The sequence below is a fragment of the Mercenaria mercenaria genome, chromosome 5, assembly GCF_021730395.1.
Source record: "Mercenaria mercenaria strain notata chromosome 5, MADL_Memer_1, whole genome shotgun sequence".
In the NCBI taxonomy this organism is placed as follows: Eukaryota; Metazoa; Mollusca; class Bivalvia; order Venerida; family Veneridae; genus Mercenaria; species Mercenaria mercenaria.
In genome coordinates, this window is record NC_069365.1 from 89,189,202 (window position 1) to 89,203,840 (window position 14,639).

The 14,639-nt window shown below is 33.0% G+C and overlaps 1 protein-coding gene across 3 annotated transcripts in view; it reads left to right on the plus strand.

The window, feature by feature from the left end:
- Nucleotides 1-14,639, plus strand: part of LOC123557884 (protocadherin beta-15-like) — a 119,241-nt gene that overhangs the window by 44,664 nt on the left and 59,938 nt on the right. For 2 of the 3 annotated variants that reach the window (XM_045349638.2, XM_053544254.1), the window contains one exon: nt 2,912-3,017. The gene's annotated coding sequence lies outside the window, so the exon portion shown is untranslated. Of the gene's footprint in view, nt 1-720; nt 860-2,911; nt 3,018-14,639 lie in introns of those variants that run through there. The other variant, XM_053544255.1, reaches the window with a different exon arrangement.

Consider the following 14,639-nt stretch of genomic DNA (forward strand, 5'->3'; position numbering starts at 1 on the left):
ACATAAATTTGTTGATAGAAAAATGAAATTGGAATCATTGGCTGTTGGGATTATAATTTGTTGATTGACCTTTAGCCTGCTGGCGCCAGCAAGTGATTTTGCCTTTGCAAATGAGTGCAGACCAAGATCAGCCTGCACAGTTTGCACTGTTTGCTATTCAGTTAGTAAATTTTCAGTGAACACCCCTTTGAATAATAAATGGTACTGCCAAAATTGAAAGATAGGCCAGTCCATTTTAGAAATGTAGCAGGGTAAAAGAAATTAAAACAAATCAGTGAAAATTAGTCTGCCACAATTAACAATGATTCCACAATATTTTGGATATAGAGAGGACCACTAAATTTATGCCTACACTAATGTATTCTGACTGAAATCAAAAATATGATATAATTTTAATGCCTGTTAATACCCGGAGGTGCATTGCAGCTTTAGCTGGCAGACCAACAGAAGTGTCAGTGTGACATCGCATTGAACAAAAACAAGAAAACAAACAATCTATGGAATAAAAATGATGGATTTGTCATATAAATACAGGCTGGTACTAAACTATTGCTACTGATTTTTTTGTCGGGGGTGGGGGGATAGGACTGAAAGATCACACAATTCAGCTGGACACTTCCACACATGAAATCTTTTGACATGTCTGAAGATGCTCAAACCGTAGACAGTAAGGAGTAAGAGATTTGATTTATTTTTAGAATGACAGAACAGTCCCAAATGAAACACTGACAGATGTCTTCACTTTTGTTAAAATACGAAATTGTTTCGTCATGTTCATGTCGTGTTAATACTACTTTGCTGGGAAAACTTGTGGCACCAGCTGAGGAGCTATTCCCGATTATAAGCTGTGTTAGTAAAGGTAGGTACACGCCCAAACGGTATCTCTTTCTCTTTCAAGCCTCAGCTGTAGGACTTCTTCACAATTATAATGGGTATACAGTGGTAATAACGTTTAGTTTAGTCTTCTCCTCGAAAAGCAGCCGAATAAACAGTGTATTCTATTACATTGTATTTGAATGAATTCATCTCACGTAACTTTGAATAACATCAATATCACCACAGCAACTGTATTTGTCTTTTTTGACATAGAAAGAAAAAAGTTTTTTTCCACACGATGAAATTGCAAGATGATGAACTGACGTAACTAAATTTGTAGAAGTCGGCAATTTAATCTTCAGCAATATTTTTCAAAATGGTGTATGTTTCTATCTTGTCATTTTCTTTAATATAAGCTTCTTTATCAGCATTGAATTATTTGTATTATCGAGACGAAATCATTTAAAGTAAGAATGGAAATTGTTAAAAAGCTAGACAGATGATTTTCATCTAATAGATAATAACATATGATTTCGTGTTAGATGGTACGGTAGCATTTAACTGACACTATTATATGACATCCGGAGAACTTTGTTGCAACACATAACAATAAAAAATGCATCCGCCACAGGACATATATGTGTTTTGTTTTAATGAACTGCCAGGAAAACAGTCTATTGGAAATTAAAATTTTTCAGGTTTTTGTTGTCTCTGGTAGTGTTTTATTACTATTTGGTTATTTAAGAGAGAATGGATCCAAACAATAAGACAATAATGATCTGTCATATGAATTGCCAGCTATCAAATAAATGTTATGACTCCACTAGCCATTATCCATTCCTCCTTTCTCTCAGATAATACCAGAAGCTTTTAATATGACAGTAGAAGACAGAAATTATTGTTGGTTTCTGGTGCATGCTGCATTTCTTTTCTTTTCTTCTCTTTTTTCTTTTTTTGTTATTTCTCCAAAATTCTATTAACTGCAGTCTGTTAAATCCAAGATGTCCTGAAAAAGTACAAACATTTTTTTTTCCGAATATAATTACTTCTTCTGAGATGATCATTTGAAATAGTACAGATATCCCCCATTATATTTTTGTCCTAATAAAAAGAACACACTTGACTTATGTAAATATTCTGTCAGTATTCATGATTTTTGTTTGGTGAACAAACATTCATGGTTCAGAAAAGGCAGCATGTTAATGGGGGAGATTGCAAAAAGGGAGGTAATCACATTGATAATAATCCTGCAAATGATGGAAATGTAACAAAGGGGAGTAAACAAGTCAGATTGGTCTTATAAATGGGACAGTTGCTGCTAATGGGTGTAATTAAGTTACATGCTTAGTTTAACAGTGTTAAAATAGACTTTATGTGTTTTTTTTTCTACTTTTCAAGCTACATTGATATTATAATATATTCATTTTAAATTACCTACAACATTAAAGAGCATGAAATACTAATATAAATGGAGTGACTCATATAAGTAATTTCATAAATTGATTTCACAGTTGTAGGAGATTGGGTAGAAATTTGCTAAATATGATATACACTCTTTTAAGTGAATTTTAACAAGAGTGTATCAACAAAAAATAGTAAAGAAAAATGAAAACTCATAGTCAACTGATATTTTAATTTTAAATACTCTGCTCAAAATCTGATAGATTTTACATGCATCTTTGATTTAAAAAAAAATGTTTAGTCATGTTTCAGTGGCACATCAAGAGGTTTAAAATAATGTCAGGCTATAGAGCGGAGGGCCTTCTTAGGGTCATATGCCCACCATGGAAATGCATTTTTACCATTGATAAATACCACTATAGCGTACTGAATGAAACCCTGTAAGGGAATCTAACTGATACCTTAACTGCGGCCTAATTATAAACTCGTTGATTCTGTAGTAGCAGAGATTCTCATGGTTTTCCAATGATTACTGTTTCACAGTCCTGCTGCTTTTAGTGGCGGAGGTGCGATTATATCCTGTGTTATATTTGATTCCTCAAATTTACATTTGATAAATCTACAATAATTCTCATAGCTAGGACATGATAGATGCTTGTTAAATCTTGATTAATCGGATATCTTGCATTTTTAGGAGAGAACGAGCTGCAGACATCAGACGTCTTTGATACCTTCCTGAAAACCCTAGTAGATTATACTGCTGTAGAGTTTGATGGATGTCGGAATTTCTCTATAAACAGGTACTTAATGACAGCTATGTTTGATACATTTCTATGTAAATGTGTTTTTTTTCTGCATTTTTCTTTCTGATAAAAATGATACTTTGGGTAAATATTTTCTTTCCTTTTTTCTCTCTTTCTGAAGTTATATATAATAAATATTTTTATTACATGTTCTACAGTATATTACTGGAAATATTAGAGTGAAATTTATCAGGTATTTTCAGAGTGAAAAGTGAAAAATTATGTGTTTTATTATTTGAAAAAGGCTGTGAAACAGGTAAAATTTAGTCAGATTATGAAATAAAAAGGAAAATTTGTATAATTAATGTAATATCGGTTGTGCATAATGTATTTTCAGTAAGTGGCTATGCCACATGTAAAAATATTGCATATGATTTTCACTCAGATATTTCAGTCCCTTCACTGAAACAAACATATAGTTATGTTACTTTGATTGAAAAAATGTTAAGTCATGTTTTAGTTCAATATTTTATTGTATTTTGTTTCTTATCTTTTACAGCATCTTTTGTTTTATTTTCTTTGACATTTACCAAATATTTATGTGCTGCATTTTTATTGCAGCATTTGCACATTTGTTTCCAAGAATGTCTAGATGTCTGTGATAATTCTTAATCTATATTACTATTTTCTGTCTGTGAGGCATACTAAACTTTTGGACAAATTTTAATAACATCAGAGAAAATGAGAGTTTCATACTGTTATAAACTGGTGTTTTCTTTTGCAATTTTGAATGATTGAATACGCAGTAATTCGGTCTGTTTTGAGACAAATGGTGTCTCATGATTGTACTGGTAAGATGGAAGGTTACAGAACAAATACTAGCGTAAATAAATGCACAATTACAACATTTTAATTTTGGATATTGACGATAAGTACTTACCTTTTTATGATATATTCAAGAGTTTCATTAACCCTTACCCTGCTAAATTTATTCAATTTGGGCAATACCATTTATTATTCAAAGGGGTGTTCAACTGAATAGTGAATAGTGTAGACCATGATTTGAGCCTGCACTGGTTGCAAAGGCAGAATAAATTGCCGCCAGCAGGTTAAAGCTTTAATTTAAGTAGTTGGTGGAAGTTGCAATGTAGAGGGGAGGGGAAATGTGTCTGGGGGTCCTCCTCATTTAGAACTTTCATTTTGCTGCAGGAAAAGTAGTGGAGGCTTCAGACAGCTAAAGCAGGGGGAAATCACTGCCCCCTTAATAAAACCCCTGTATGGTATATGCAGTGTATATTGTAGCATGGCTATATTATTTTCACTGTTATGGAATTCAGGTTATGCATTCATGCATTCAAGAAAAGGTTGAAATTCTAGATTCAAGGCAGTATTTGAACAAATCTAGATGTTTCTAAAACACTTGTTATATAAACAAAATTTTATCTTTCAATATGTGCTTGCTTAGGTTCTAAATGATGAAAAATACCACATTTTGTTTATGAACAATATATTACATTTGACAATTCAAAAGACAAAATGATGGCCATTATATTTTGCCTCAGAGAATGTAAACTTTCATTAATATCATATTTGATATATGAATTGCACAGTGTGCTTCATTTATGGGCCATCCATAGAGAGATGACTGCACTTTGCTGTGCTGTAATGTACATCTGTCACAATATTTCTGCTTTTCTCAGTAAATGGGGGATGGCTGTAGGTTATGGCCAGAAAGTATCAAAAATTCCTATGTGATGGTTTATTGGTTTGATAGTTCTTGTTAAAATGTTGTGGAAATGCACTGTTGTAAAGTAGACTAGTAACTGCAGTAAGGCATCTGACTTATAACCAAGAAGTCACAGGTTCAGGTGGCAGATAAGGCTGTACTTCTTTACAGAGTCCTGAGAGCATTTTCACTGGCAACCATAATCTACACAGTCCTTTACTGAGAGTATTTTCACATGGAACTATAGTCTCCATAATCTGAGCATTTTGTCTTGGAAATCCTTTTAATTTGGAACCAGAGTTCCATTTAACTTAGGGCATTATTTCACCGTTTTACTTGGTGCATTTTCACTTGGAACCATAGTCTCTATAATTCTTTACTGTGAGCATTTCACTTGGAAACATCAGTGTAGTCTATGGTAACAAAAATTTAACTGAACACCACTTGCTCGTTCTATAGTGCATCCCACATACCAACGTAAGGTCCGAACTATCATTTTACTGAAATTCAATGTAGGGCAGAAATTGAGAGGTTCTATTATGAGTCATGTATCAATAAATAAATAATAACAATCAAACTATAGTTTCAAGTGAAAATCCTCATGGAAGAAGTCATATAGCTCAGTTAACATAATCATTTGTCTGTCAGAACTTTCTCTTCTACATGTGTATAGTGACTAGGTCAAATATGCTTATACATATCAAATACCATTTATATAACATCTACCAGACCATGGTGAGCAGTAGACCATAATTATGGCCTGTCTCTGGACAAAATACCCTGTGGACAGTATTTCACACACTGTCCTTGGCACAGACATTGTGCTTAATATCTTGCAACACAGATCAACTCCCAGTAGAGCATTACAAGAAAGATTTTTTTTGCCACAAAAAGGACTTTTTTTTAGAAATAATTCAGTTTGATTTAAATTTAAGATATTACTTCTTTTTTTTTTTTTTTAAATAATCAGGAATTTTATGTACCTATATAATAAAAAAAACAATGGATGTGTTTGAGTACATTAGCTGGTGGAACATCTTTGCTTTCATCTTGTTTTATTGAGTAGAATATTGTAGATAGTAAATTATAGGTTTCATCTTTTGACATCTACGCTCAATTATCTGCCGTTTTACTTGCATGCGAAAATGAGGTAATAATTAGCTATACTCATAATTCATGCACAAAATAGGTAACAGTATATGATATATTATCTAAATTAAGCATATGAAAATAATGTGATAAACACATATGAAATTTTCACATGCGTATCATATGTAATTATGTGTAAATAATCACTGAAAGAAGATGCCAAATTATTGTGAATCAGAACTTATTAAAAAAAGTTCAGTTTCAGTTTTATTTGCAATATCATAGCATTAAGTTACTCCCCTATAAAATCAGTCTGATTCTTTTGGGCCATTTTTTTTCATTAGCTATTTTATTCCACTTAATTGTCCTTAATTCATTCAAATTTAAAGCCCAAAACCAGTATTTATGTAATAAAACTTGGGATTTAAATTACTTTTTATGGCCTGTTTGTGAACCCATTGTTCATTTAATCATAAAATGTCCAAACACATTGTCATTATCTCTCAGTATCAGTAGCTTTCAAAATTGCATTGTGGGTAAAATCTGAATAAAAATGAAGCATCATGGGTAAAATACAGATGGAGCTGTCAATCAAATTTGGAATTATGGGATATCAGATTTGAAATGAGGTTAAACTTTAAAAGTCTGCTTTAAAGTAACACCATACCCATGTAAAGGTGCAGGTTAGAGTATCAAAAAAATAAAAAACTTGTTTTAGAACAAATACCAGATACCATATTTATTATACAGGAGCCCATGCTTTTTGGGAAAGGGCCTGCTATATTATGACACATTTTTGCTAATGTTGGAACTTATTTAAATGAGTCTTAATTAATTCATAAGGAAGTACATAAAAGTACTTTCCATGACATCTTTTCAGATTACGTAAAAAAAAATTATTAATTTGTTTAAGTGAATATTTTTTGTGATCCATTGATTTAAATATTCGGGTTTTTATCGTATTTATTATAACTGCTCTTGTTTGATGGATTTTCACAAAACTTCATGTTGTGATCAAAAATGTCACCAGAACTATATAATTTGACTTTTCATGAATTGCTAAGATGATTTTCACAAAGTTTGTTAAGTTATACAAGATATAATACACATTGATTTTTAGCTCACCTGAGCACGAAGTGCTCAAAGGTGAGCTTTAGTGATCACCCTGTGTCCGGCGTCCGTCGTCGTCCGTCGTCCGTCCGTCCGTCCGTCGTCCGCCCGTCGTAAACAATTTGACTGTTAACACTCTAAGGTCACATTTTGACCCAATCTAATGAAACTTGGTCAGAATTTTTACCCTCAAAAATCTTGGACGAGTTCGATATTGGGTCATCTGGGGTAAAAAACTAGGTCATCAGGTCAATCAAAGGAAAAGCTTGCTAACACTCTAGAGGTCACATTTTTGGCCCAATCTTAATGAAACTTGGTCAGAATGTTACCCTCAATAAAATCTTGGACGAGTTCGATATTGGGTCATCTGGGTTCAAAACTAGTCATCAGGTCAAATCAAAGGGAAAGCTTTTTAAAACACTCTAGAGGTCCACAATTTTGGCCCAATCTTAATGAAACTTGGTCAGGATGTTACCTCAATAAATCTTGGACGAGTTCGATATTGGGTCATCGGGGGTCAAAACTGGGTCACCAGGTCAAATCAAAGAAAAGCTTGTTAAACACTCTAGAGGTCACATTTTTGGCCCAATCTTAATGAAACTTGGTCAGAATGTTACCCTTAATAAAATCTTGGACAGTTCGATATTTGGTTATCTGGGATCATAAACTAGGTCACCGGGTCAAATCAAAGGAAAAGCTTGTTAACACTGTTGAAAGGCCGCATTTATGACTGTATCTTCATGAACTTGGTCAGATTGTTAATATTGATGACTTAAGGTCCAGTTTGAATCTGGGTCATGTAGATAAAAACTAGGTCACCAAGCCAAATCAAATGAAAAGCTAGTTTACACTAGAGGCCACATTTATGACCATACCTTAATGAAACTTGGTCAAATCTTGATGATCTATAGCTCAAGTTCAATCTGGGTAGGTGGGTCAAAAACTAGGTCACTAGGTCATATCAAAGGAAAAGCTTGTTAACACTCTAGAGGCACATTTATGACAAATATCTTCTGAAACTTAGTCAAATGTTAATAACATTATGATTTTTTAGGGCCATTTTTGAATCTGGGTCATGTCGGGTCAAAAACTAGTCACCGGTCAAATCAAAGGAAAAGCTAATTAACACTGTAGAGGCCACGTTTATGACCATATCTTAATGAAACTTAGTAGAAATGTTATCTTGATAATCTTAGTCAAGTTTAAATCTGGTCAGATGGAGTCAAAACTAGGTCACGAGGTCATATCAAAGGAAAAGCTTGTTAACACTCTAGAGGGCCACATTTTTGACTATATCTCATGAACTTATCGAATGGTTAACTTGAAGGTCTTTTAGGTCAAGTTCGAATCTGGGTCATGTCGGGTCAAAAAAAACTAGTCAGGGGGTCAAATAAAAGGAATAGTTAGTTAACTTTAGAGGCCACATTTATGACCTTATCTTAATAAACACTTGGTCTAATGTTAATCTTGATGATCTATAGTCAAGTTTAAATCTGGCAGTGTGTTAAAAATTTAGTCACTTGGTCAAATCAAAGGAAAAGCTTGTTAAGACTCTAGAGGCCAGATTTATGACTGTATCTTCATGAAACTTAATCAGAATGTTAATCTTGATGATCTTTAGGTCAAGTTCGAATCTGGGTCATGTGGGGGCAAAAACTAGGTCACCGGGTCAAATCAAAGGAAAAGCTAGTTAACACTTTAGAGGCTACATTTATGACCATATCTTAATGAAACTTGGTCAGAATGTTGATCTTGATGATCATTAGGTCAATAGGTCAGGTGAGCGATACAGGGCCTTCATGGCCCTCTTGTTATCAGTTATAAGAGTAAATATGGTACAATATCTCTCTTTGTATGTATTCTTTGACTTTATTTGTACTTTTACTGGCTACTGAATTGACCAAAAGTCCATAAAAATGGACATAACCTGCTTTAATAGCCTTCTTGGATTATCATAACAGAAGACTAGACCATTTTATGATTGGCATTAAATGTCATTCTTCACAGATTTGAGACTTAATTTGACAAGAAAATGGAGAAAACAGTAAATTTTTATGGCTTTTTTTTCTGGCTATTAATAATCTGATATGGATTTAATAACTTTAATCTGCCCCAAAATCACATATCACTGTACACCGGATTATTTGGGCATGTAACTCAGATGTATCTTATTTGCATTTAACTGAGCAATAATTTTGTTCAGTAGCTGGAATAATTTCCTAATTTAAAGGGGCATGCCAGATGTATGAAAATTAAAATAGTACTTCCACTGAAAAATGTTTTTTTTCTCTCTGTAAATGCACTAGCTGCACGATCACAATTAAAAAAAAAGATAATTTGTATTCCGAATTTTAAAGAATCAAAAGATCTATACATATCACAAAACTTTGCAATGCTTGAAGAAAAGTGAGTTTTGTGGGCATTAAAAAAGAAGCACCTCCCTAAAAGAACCTGCTTTACAGTAAAACAGTAAAAAAGGGTATTTTTCGTATTCTTTTATTAACTGCCACAGTATCCTTTAATATAACTGGCAGATCTGCAATGATAAACTTCTGCCTGAAATTGACCATTGTGTTTGTCACACCAACAGTGGACACCTTTGTTCTGCCTAGAGCCGCTATGATAGAACATGGGCTTAATCAGTTTCTTGCGGAAGCTTTATCTTAATAAAATCAATTGAAAATTTAGATGATTTAAGATTGTAAAATAATATTCAGATAAAGTTGCTCTTATATTTGCACATGTTTAAATTGTAATAAAGAGTTTTTGTTCAAATAAAATAAATCTAGATTACAGAATGATGAAACACAGTTGTAATTGCTTCAAAATTTAATCATTAATGCTGTATTGCCTAAGATGTATGATAATTGTAGCAGTCTTAAGTACAAAGAAATAGTGAAAAGTGAAAATAAAGTTAGGAGTCTATAGCTTTTGGGTAAATCTGCTGCAATAAAGGACCATGTGAAGAACCCCAAGCAGCTTTAACAACATTATTGCTGACATGAAAAAACTCAAGCTGCATGTATAGTACACAGGAGAAAGCTCTGAATGCTATTAAAATTTTATATAATTATGTTTCTTTTCTTCTTAAAATGAAGGTAATTATAGCCAAGGAAGATCAAGTCAAAATATGTCAGAAAAATGATAAAAAAGATATCTAGTATATAGCCAGACTGACAGTTACTTATATAATGACCAGAGGAACTATGGGATGCTAAATTTATACTTGCTCGACAGACAGTGGCTGCTATATTTAGTGATATATGTAGTCTAAAAATAGCAAGTCTGTCATTTGGTAGTATTAAAAATCTATAAGAAGATCACTGTAAAAGCTTAGATGATGCAACCAAGCAAGATAGTGCAGACTTAGTTTGTATAGCTACTTTGTAAACATATATACCATCAATAAAATTTGTCAGAACTGAAATAAATTTCTGATAAAATAACATCATAAGGACATTTTTTTAAATCACTTATTCCAGTTGAACATAACTGACACACCTCTGTTCTGCTTCTTTACGTTAAATGTTACTGTGTCAGAATTCCCCAATGATGTATTGTCAATGTATACGGCATATGTATATCCTAACTTAAGTAAATTAGACAGTGAGTTTAAAAATAGCTTCAAAGGAAACATGCCAAAGCCGACTTTTTTATCGGCACATCTTCCTGGAAAAATGACAGATCATTCGTGCTCATTCCCCTATATGAAAGTATGATATATTGTCCTTAGATTTTAATGCAGTTATGGACAATGATGCTGACTAGTAAGTGTTCTTTAATCTTGGTAATATTTTAATCAAATCAAGATCCAGTTATTTTGAAAATATATTTCAGGTCTAGACTCCCAAATATTATCAACTGAAATTCTATTTCTGGATAAATTATGTCTGCAGAAATGCTTGGGTCTACTTGAATACCTCTAGAATGGAACTTGCAATGAACCATAGAGCAAATATTTGGTAATTTTAACAAATGGATGTCTGAAAGATGTTTTTTTGGAGAGACCAGTATTTTTAAATTGTCATTTTAGAATCATATGGGCTCATATCTAAATGAAATTAGAAGACAGATGAGCCCTTGTGGTTCTGATATGACATTTGAGCCGCGCCATGGGAAAACCAACATAGTGGGTTTGCGACCAGCATGGATCCAGACCAGCCTGCGCATCCGCGCAGTCTGGTCAGGATCCATGCTGTTCGCTAACAGTTTCTCTAATTCCAATAGGCTTTAAAAGCGAACAGCATGGATCCTGACCAGACTGCGCGGATGCGCAGGCTGGTCTGGATCCATGCTGGTCGCAAACCCACTATGTTGGTTTTCCCATGGCACGGCTCATTTTTTCTGACAGAGATTAAAATGTCTGACAATGCCTCTGATAGTCTGATGCTATTTTATATTTTGTAATATTTGCAATATTTCTTTTCCTTGCTTTTTTTTCTTTTTCTTTTTGCAAAAAGAGTGACCCGCATATTGAAAATTCTTGTGAATATTGTAAGAGCATTTTCTCAAAATTATATACAACTACTAAAGGCACCTGTATAATGTCTGTTGTCTATGAAAGTGACTTGACAATTTTTATACTTAGTGTATTTTTAACTGTGTTTAGTTTTGAATTATTTTATGAAATTCCAACTTCGTTTTTCAAGACATAAATTTTATGAGAACTAAGGCGATTTGTTGTCTAGTGGTTAAGGTGTCAGTCACTGAGTCTGAGAGGTCATGGTTCAGGTCTTGGTAGGGCAACAACAGCATATCCTGCTACTTGGTACTGATTTTCCAGGATGTGGACTTGAAAATGATTCTTCCTAATCTGGCATGAATAAATAAGTGTGAACTTAAACAATATATTGTGCTTTTTTATGCAACTTTTCTTCTATGAAGTTTACTTTAAGTTCCAGTTACGTTTCAGCTTTGAATAATAACCTTGACTTATTCCAGGATTGTCATTTCAGGAAAGTTTTTTTTATATTTTTGATGGACATGATGTACTGTGATTGCTGCCTTTCCTATCTTTTCATGTCTCTATGGAGAGATACATCCGTCATAATTGAAAATAAATGTCATCCATATTGAAATCAATTTTCATTCCAACTGACAAACAATATGCTTCTGAAGTAAAACAGATTGATATCTGTATTCTGTCAATTAATTGCCAACAGTTGAAAATTAAACAACTGTATGAAATGGTCTAAATCAAAAAAAAGATCAACTGATAATTGATATTTGTGATTCCTACATCAATTTACTTGCTTCTTGAAAAATACTGCTGGGGTTACAAACTGTAATAGTAATTATTGTTGTTATCAATGAAATGGAATTTGATATTGTAGGAACATGTAGTTCATTTTGATGAGAAAATAGAAAGGTTGTAGAATCATGTAATATTATGTATAGTCATATATGCTTACATAGAATCTCATATGTTTAAGTCATGCACACATGCATGCTTTTGCCGAATTTCCTGTATATCAGGTCATGTATGATTATGCGAAGTGTCATGTGTGTATTATAAGTCATATGCATGCTTATGCAGAATTTTCTAAGTATGTGTACAGTCATGTGTGCTTACATATAATTTCATGGGTACAGTCATGTGTGCTTACATATAATTTCATGCATACAGTCATGTGTGCTTACGTATAATTTCATGCATACAGTCATGTGTGCTTACATATAATTTCATGCGTACAGTCATATGTGTGCTTACGTATAATTTCATGCATACAGTCATGTGTGCTTACATATAATTTCATGCGTACAGTCATGTGTGCTTACATATAATTTCATGCGTACAGTCATGTGTGCTTACATATAATTTCATGCATACAGTCATGTGTGCTTACATATAATATCATGTGTACAGTCATTATACTTTGACCTAAAATTTCATGAACAGCCATGTACATGCACTTATGCAGAATTTCATATGTGTACAGTCACATACTTTTATACAGAATTTCATATGTAAACAGTTCTGTACGCTTACATATAATTTTATATGTGTACAGAGCATGTGTAGAGTTTCAAAATGTGGCAGGTTGTTAAAACAATTTAAACTTAAACATTGTAAAGCCATAATCTGATGTTTTGAATAATTATACAGATTTACTTGTAGATAGCAATTTAACTGAATGTAATTAACAGTTTTTTTGTATATATGTAGTATTATATGTAGGAATTGATTAATTACACATACACCTATATGTACAAATATTGAAAACACAACCTCTACTGGTATAAAATTAAAAAAGAATTATTTCTATCATTTTGTCTTGTCTGGAGATACACTCATAGTATTTGTTGATTCAAATAGGTCTAGCTAAAGACCAATTAAAAAGGGCCATCTGTTAATTCCTAATGGAATTTATTATCTCCCTTTATGTTGAAAAATTTATGTCATTGGCATCAGTATGCACAGAGAACAAAAATTTCTTTTCCCCAAATTTCAGTCAGATCTTAGAAACACGAATCAAGTTTAATAATGTTCTTTTCCTTAGCTTCGAAAGTAGAAAATAGTGTTGCGATAAAAATTCAAATGGGCAGTTTACACTCTTTTCCCTTTCATTTGCACACTAAATTGCACCAAAATATCAATTATGTGTCATTATCCTTAAATCTTACCTTGTACAGTATTAATTTTAACTGCTGCAGGTAAATTAATTAACTGTGTGATACCTGTAATTTTGGTTTCTTACACCTGGGGCAATGATTGGTCAATACCAGCTTGTCACATCCAGGACTGCCCAAATCAACCAATGAAATCACTTAATATATCAATATTAGGTCTCACATCACTATTTACCAGACAGAAATTGCTTCCACAGAAAATGAAATTTTTCCAGAGATCCAGTTTATTTGATCAGGATTATATTTGTGTGTTAATTAGTTAACATTAGGATAGTAAGTGCAGAATTATATCTTAGACAATAGAACTAAAAATTAGATAATTGTCTTATTTTGTAATCTGGTGTGATATAAATGACTTTTTTTTCTCAGAGAAATCTCAGTTTTGGGAATAAAACATTGATTTGGGTAAGAAGTAAGTTGTGACAATTTTGTATATAAAAATGTAATATCTTAGATTCAATATCAGATGATTGTTTGGGTAAGTAGATAAAAAATAAATGAAGATATCAGTCATTTCTGTAATATTGACCAATAAGCGGTTAGAATTATGCCAGTCGAACTTCATCCAAACCAAACAAAATCTTGAATAGAATTAGGTTGACTGATGGAGTTGTAGATTAATTTTCTCCCATACAGACTATGAGACTAATGAACACTAAGTGAATAGCTTACCAGTCAGTAGTCGAAACTATTAACTGGCGAGCCATATTTGGACCTCAGGCAATAGTTTTGACTATTGACCAGCAAGCCATATTCGTGCATTGGGCGTAGATTTGACTCTTGACAGGCTAGCCATATTGAAATTTGGACCACAGGCAATAGTTTAGACTTTTAACCTTTAGCCTGCTGGCGGCAAGTGATTCTGCCTTTGTGACCAGTGCAGACCAAGATCAGCCTGCACATCCGTGCAGTCTGATCATGGTCCGCACTGTTCGCTATATATCCAGTCAGTAAATTTTCAGTGAACACCCCTTCGAATGATAAATGGTATTGCCCAAATTGAATGATGGACCAGTCCATTTTAGATATTTAGCAGGCTAAGGGTTAACTGAGAAGCCATTCAATAAATGTTTTATAACATGACATTAGGAATAAATTGTCATAATCTATAAGGTTTGACTTTA